The 7,511-nt window shown below is 35.9% G+C and overlaps 1 pseudogene; it reads left to right on the forward strand.

The window, feature by feature from the left end:
• Positions 1–2,020: 2,020 nt before the first annotated feature.
• Positions 2,021–3,518, forward strand: LOC138309410 (uncharacterized; annotated as a pseudogene).
• The last annotated feature ends 3,993 nt before the right edge of the window (positions 3,519–7,511 follow it).

Raw genomic sequence — 7,511 nt, forward strand, 5'->3', positions numbered from 1 at the left:
GTACATCTGTATGCCTCCTGGTTTTTTTTAATACACTCCTAAATATTTAGATGCAGTAGGATAATAAAATTATGTTAACTTATACACCGATAAAAGAAAATGCACTGTCGGTTATGAATGTCAGGCTTTGGACAAACCAGGAAAAACAACTTATTTTCATGATTTCAAAAATCATATTAAAATAAAAAAAAATGAAAAAACTAGTCATATAAGACCATGATATAATGTTTTAACTTTATATTTATGCACAAATACCCTAAAAATTAGTTAACTAATGGAAACTAAGCCTATAACTCGATGTTCCTTCTGCCGACAGCAAAGATAATGAAGGAGATTTGCTTGTTCGTCTTGTGTTGAAACGACAAACGTTCCTGATAACGTTAAAAGTAAAACAGAGGAAACTCAATACTATCGTCAGAACAACATGTACAACATTACATGACTGGTTCCTTCACACCTCTTTCAATAAGAAAATTACATTTACATTGTACTATCATTATCAGAAAATATATCCACTGTAACACATATATGTACTGGGGAATTACAAAATCGCGTAAGTAAATACGTTATACCAAATTCATTCATTTCGCTTCTGCATACCATAGTTCAAAAACTATTGGAATTTAATCTAAAAAAAGTATGTTTTATATTCAAATGATAACCGAGAACTCAAACTCTGTTTTAAAATCATTTTCTATTACGGATGCCGTATTAACAGTTTTGACTACTATTCTATAGTTACTGACTGATTTTGTCGTTTTACCGGACACATCAACTTCGCTAGCCAAGGGTATTGAATCAGAATAAATACCCTTGACTAGCGGACACATGTGTAAACAGGATCATCAACATGAAGAAAGCAAACCGAAATAATCAATTGAATGAGGTAAATATACATTAAATCATTGATATTATTACTCTATACTCCGTACATGCAATAAGAATTTTAGCTATACTCCGTACACCTCGCGAGCTATACTCCGTACACTGATGTCTCCATATAAAACGAATATCTACAAATCATGGAAGAAACCCAGGTTACCAACATTTTGTATTAATGAATATATATGTATATTCTTTTATGTAAGAAAAGTGATTTGGTTTAAAACCATATAATAATTTCAAAATAAACGAAAATGTGTGAGTAACCTAAATTTTTAGCAGGTACACACCATATATCTTCACAGATTATTCGATAAAGACGCATTGAAATTCCACAAGTTTTACATTTTATTTAATTCGAATGTTTTCTGAAACAACGAGACCAGGATACAGTCTGCATACTTGTGCTGTATAATTAAAAACGATGAGTGAATCATCCACTGTCATGGTGTATTTTTGAGCTGTCGCTTCGAGTGTAGCTATTTCCGGTGTACCGATGATAGACGGTGGATAGGTGATCAGTAAATCAGTAATAGTTAATTATTGCCAAGTTTCTGTAGAATAATGTATAAAACAGTGGCATATTTCAGAAAAAAATCATTCTTGCTCTGATTTTTGAATTGTCAACATTGTACATTAGATTATCAACTTGTCTTTGTATTAGTAGACTTTGTCTGAGTCTATACATTTTTGTGCTATTTTTCAGCTTTATAAGTGTAAATACTTAATAGAAATACTGTACTAGATTTTTTAATTTCTCATTATTTTCTTAGAATTTCTGACTTGTTTTAGTTTTCAGTTTTAGGTAATATAGATTTTGTAAAACATCTGTACTAGAATTTTCCAATTTACTGTTTCTTATTGATTTATACATGTGTTTCTTTTCAGTTTTAGTGTAAATATATGATAGAACTACTATAATAGACTTTTTAATTTCTCATCATTTTCTTAGAATTTCTGACTTGATTTAGTTTTCAGTTTTAGGTAATATAGATTTTGTAAAACATTTGTACTAGAATTTTCCAATTTACTGTTTCTTATTGATTTATACATGTGTTTCTTTTCAGTTTTAGTGTAAATATATGATAGAACAACTGTACTAGACTTTTTAATTTCTCATCATTTTCTTAGAATTTCTGACTTGTTTTAGTTTTCAGTTTTAGGTTATATAGATTTTGTAAAACATCTGTACTAGCATTTTCCAATTAACTGTAATTTCATTATATCACACACGGAATGGCAAACGCACAGATCAACGTTAAGTTCATCATCAACAGAAGAGGCGGACGTAACCTATCCCATGATGGCTTCATCTACAGACAGACTCGTAAAAGTGGCGACAGGACCTTCTGGAGATGCTCTACTTCCGGCTGTTCAGCCTCCCTCTCAACACTGAACGACATACCAGTCAATTTCGGAAGACATCCTCACACACGTGCCTCTGACCCAGCCAACGTTGTTGCCAAGCAGATCATGAACAAGATTAGCAACCGCTGTGCAGAGTCCGTGCGACCGATACCATCTATCTTTGACGAGGAACTCAACCAACTTCGAGACAACGACTGGGATGACTCTTCCAAAGCTGTGGTCTAGCATCTGCCAACCTTCTACAGTGCCAAGTCATCACTTTACAGAGCTCGTCGTAAGCAGACTCCACCACTACCAAAAACCATGGCTGACCTCAACCTAGATGGAAGATGGACAGAGACATCGACTGGTGAAGAATTTCTACTGTTTGACGATGGTGAAGGCAACAACAGAATCCTCGCGTTTGCTACATCAGAGAACCTTGCCGACCTTGCTGCCTCGGATGTATTCTTCAGCGACGGTACCTTCTACACCTGCCCCACACTGTTTTATCAGATCTACAGCATCCATACGCAGATTGACGGCATCATGACTCCGATGATTTATGCACTACTTCCCGGAAAGAGCCAGACCATCTACACCCGCTTCTTCACGTTACTTCAGGAGCATATGACCAACTTCAACATTCCCTTCCACCCGACTACTGCATTCGTCGACTTTGAGATCGCCACACACAATGCTATCCGAAGTGTCTTCCCTGGAATAGATGTCAAAGGATGTTTTTTTCCACTTCACCCAGTGCGTATGGAGAAAGGCTCAGTCAACAGGACTTCAGACACTGTACCGCGACAACGACGACGTGAGACTCCTTGTGCGCCGAGCTGCTGTTTTGCCCCTCATTCCCATGGAGCGTGTAGAGGACGTCTGGTTCCAGGTCCTGGAGGATGCCAATGATGCCGACATCCCTCATCCACTCCTACCATTCACCGACTACGTGACAGAACAGTGGGTAGATGGAGACAAAACGACATGGAACCACTTCCTGACTGAGGGTCCACGCACTACAAACCACCTGGAAGCATGGCATGGGAAACTGAAGAGACGAGTTATGCACTCACATCCCAACATTTACACCATTATACAGATGTTCAAGGACATGCAGAACATGAACGACATTAGCCGTATACAAAGAGATGCTGGAGCTCCAACCCAACCCCGCAAGAAGAAGTATGTAAACATCGACAGACGCCTGGCAACCCTGAAAGACTGGAACCATCGACTTGATGACATACGCCGACTCAGTATCACAGCTGCTGCATCTTGGTTAAATTAGCTAGAAATGAAATATTTTGCATACCATATGTACATCCAAATGTATATAAGACACTTTGATAACATATCTTATCATTATAGATTATTTTGGAAACCATTGAATTACCTTAGTGCTTAAACGATACAATAAAATAAATGATGATTTAATAAAGCTTTAAATTTTATTGATTTATGATTTTTTTTAAATAGGCTTTGTGTAAAGTAGTGCTTAAATTAATTGCTATTGTAAAATATAGATATTGTGCAGTGTGTATTATCATATGATTATTTCGGGAAAAAAATTGAAACAAATACTTAAACTAATGCTTGCAATTAACAAAATTGTACATTTATTGTATCTTATAATGTATCTTATCATATCAGTTAAAAAATTACCTAGTTCAAAAGTTACCTGAGTTGGTGTTAGATTTTGAAACAGACTATAACTAAACTTCAAAGGGTTCCCTACATAAACACCTCCCTTTGTCTTTACCAGAGTTGGTGTCGGGGAATTCGCCTCCTGTCCGACTTCTGACTGCTCGTGCTGCTCGAGCCGACTTTCCCGCGCGCTGCTGGTCTGCCACGGTCTGTTGATTCCTTTGATATCGCGCACACTTCCTCACCCGAATCTTGAATGGTTTTCATTCTAATTAAAGATTCTTCGTTTGCTCTGCATATTGTAAGTGTTTTGGCTAACGTGAGATCATTGTCACGCAACAAACGTTCTTTTACTTTGTCCGAGGCGACACCACAAACTATTCTGTCTCACAACATTTCCTCCTGTAATGCGCCAAATTTACAGTTCTTCGCTATTACCCTTTACTCTGTTAGGTACATATCTATTGTTTCTGATTTTTTCTGTGCACTGGTATAAAACCTATGTTTCCAAACAGTTATGTTTTCCCGCGGTGCACAGTACAATTTGAACTTTTCAAACAATGGTTCGATTTTATCATTTTCATCTTCCGTGAAAGCCAATGTGTCGAAAATTTCCCTACCTTCTTGGCCTATTATGTAGAGAAACGCTGAACACTGGTCCTTTTCCTCTCTTTCATTCATCGCTATATTGAGATATAACCTCATGGTTTGTTCCCATCTCCTCCATTTTTCCGGTAAATTCCCATCTGTCGTGGAAACTCCGGGGGAGGGCGAATGTGTTGCTCCATATTCTTTACTGGTTTTCTTCACAGAAGACGTCTACTTCTGACACAATGTCGTGTTTTAAAGAAAAACAACCGAAGAGCTGTCTGTGAGCGGCATCCTTTATTCGCCATGTGCTCTACACTAAACTCAGAGAGAGGCCCTGGTACACACATGTATTTTACGCTTTTTGTACGTGTAGTTGAGCAGGTTGAACAAGTCGATAATATGTACCCATGTTGTATGTTACATGGTGTAAGGTTACACTTTCAAGTGAGAATTTGGTGTAAAGTAACACCACTGTGGTTTAAGGTAACATTTCAAACGGAGATCTGGTGTAAAGTAACACCGCTGTGGTGTAAGGTTACCCTTTCATATTACGCTTTGGTGTAAATTAACACCACTGTGGTGTAAGGTAACACCACTGTGGTGTAAGGTAACATTTCAAACGAAGATCTGGTGTAAAGTAACACCGCTGTGGTGTAAGGTTACCCTTTCAAGTTATGATTTGGTGTAAAGTAACACCACTATTGTGTAAGGTTATACTTTCAAGTGTGAATTTGGTGTAAAGTAACACCACTGTGGTGTATGGTTACACTTTCAAGTTAGGATCTGGTGTAAAGTAACACCACTATGGTGTAAGGTAGCACTTAAAACGGAGATCTGGTGTAGAGTAACACCGCTGTGGTGTAAGGTTACCATTTCAAGTGAAAAGTTGGTGTAAAGTAACACCACCGGGGTGTAACGTTACACTTTCAAGTGAGAATTTGGTGTAAAGTTACACCATTTTGTTGTAACGTTGCACACTTACACCAACTTTGGATTGAAGTTACACCAAATTTGGGTAAACAATACACTTTTCATTGTTTGGATTAGTTTTACACCAGGAACGGTGTTATCGTTTTTTTACACCGATATTGGTGTTAAGTTACACGTTAAAAACACCATAAATGGATTAAGTTAACACTAAAATTTTACAATGTATACTTTTAAACTCTGTAGCTAAGAACACTGGAAATTTAGGATGGAAATCAACATCATGTAAATACATCAATTATTTATGGGTCGTCACGTAAGCATGTTGCTTGACTGTACACATTATATATATGTACTCCATAGTCCAGCCATGTGCGCTAGGTCGTTGATATCATCATTATAATTGCAATACCAAACCCTGAGGACCAGAAATAAACCATTGTGTCAATTAACGTTGGTATCAATAATTTATCGATGAAATATAACAACAAAAACAGAACTGAAAATTTACCTTATCTCAATACATTATATTGATCTTTGGACATTCTCGTGTAACGATTTTTACACCCATTCAGTCATAAACCACCCTATGTCGTATACATGTATTTTGTTTAATTTTCTTGTTTATATACATTTAGACCATCGTTCAAAAGTGAAATAAATTTTCATTATATTAAAATCGCATGTGGTTGGTGTCCTCGCCTATTTACTCAACAAATGCAAAACCATTCAGATTATAAAGAATCGCATTTGTAACACAATATGTGATTGTTCTTATTGCAAGGCATGCAAACACATTATCAAATTATGGATTGCGATTTTGGAATGGAGTATCAGGTCATTGCTATTTCATCTTTAAGTGATACTCGAACTATGTAAAATAAATACATCTGTTTATTTTCATTTTTTATCAGAATCATTGTACATTTTGTTTGTTTGTTTGTACATGCACATTGTACATGTAATAGAAAATACGTGCAAGGTGCTAAATGAACAACTCAGTTGCCAATATAGCTTCTTAAAGTCCCATTATGCTTTCACCAAACTTTGCCAAAATATACGTTAACATCCCTTATGAAAGGTTCTTCATTTGTTTTTTTTTTACAATGAAGATAATTACGCCATAATCAATAAGTAAAGAATTCTTAAAATAGAACGGGTTGAATTGCATAGTTAAAAACACCTCGTGTATACGTATATATGTTCGATACCCGGATAGTAAACAAAACAAGCGTGGCCGAGAAAGAGGGCACTTGTGAGCAAACGGTGAGCAATACAATCACGGGGGTAATCGTGGTACATCGGTTTTTCAATTCCGTCAGAGTGGTACAACGGTATTTCAATTCCGTCAGAGCAAAATGTTGGCTACAAATTCCGTCAGAGGAAAAAAGTTACACATTGACACTTTCAAGCAGAAAAAAAGAAAGTATATGTGATTGAAATCATCTTTTTACTTGCGTAATATGGATATAGATATATTTTTAATGTCTAGCTAAGGTAATACATATCTATTGATAGATTATATCACGATTTCCTTGAAAGTTGATAAAAATTGCTTTCTATGTATTTCGTATTTCCAATAGATCATAACTACAGTAATTATCAAGATAATTGTTATATTTGTGTAATAAGTGACCTTTTGGTAAGCAAAATCATGGTTTGTATATTTTTTCACTGTACATAAAATTCAATGATACAATTTCCGTCAAGTTTAAAATGTAGGATGATACAAATTCCGTTGAAGTGTGATACAAATTCCGCCAGGTCTTCCAGATATCCCACTTACATCAATGAAGACAGTTGTAGCGTATATATCCGTATTTCTTATTCTAATCGTTTTATTTTGTTGTAACAAAACTTATTATATTTGTTAAGTTCATTAGACGACCATTTCAGGTTCAGGTTTCTTATTTGGAAGGGAATAAAGACGAAATTCAAAACAACCACGATAATTAACCATTGCATTACAGTAGTGTTGTGGTTGTCTTGATTGTAATTAGTCTTTTTCATTAATACACGTATACTCCTCTAAAACACCGCGACAGAGCGTTGATATTGTAAATAGCCTTTGACGTATCAGAATGCGGTATTTACTGTGAAAATATTCAGAATTT

This window comes from Argopecten irradians, chromosome 1 (assembly GCF_041381155.1).
Source record: "Argopecten irradians isolate NY chromosome 1, Ai_NY, whole genome shotgun sequence".
NCBI classification, from domain to species: Eukaryota; Metazoa; Mollusca; class Bivalvia; order Pectinida; family Pectinidae; genus Argopecten; species Argopecten irradians.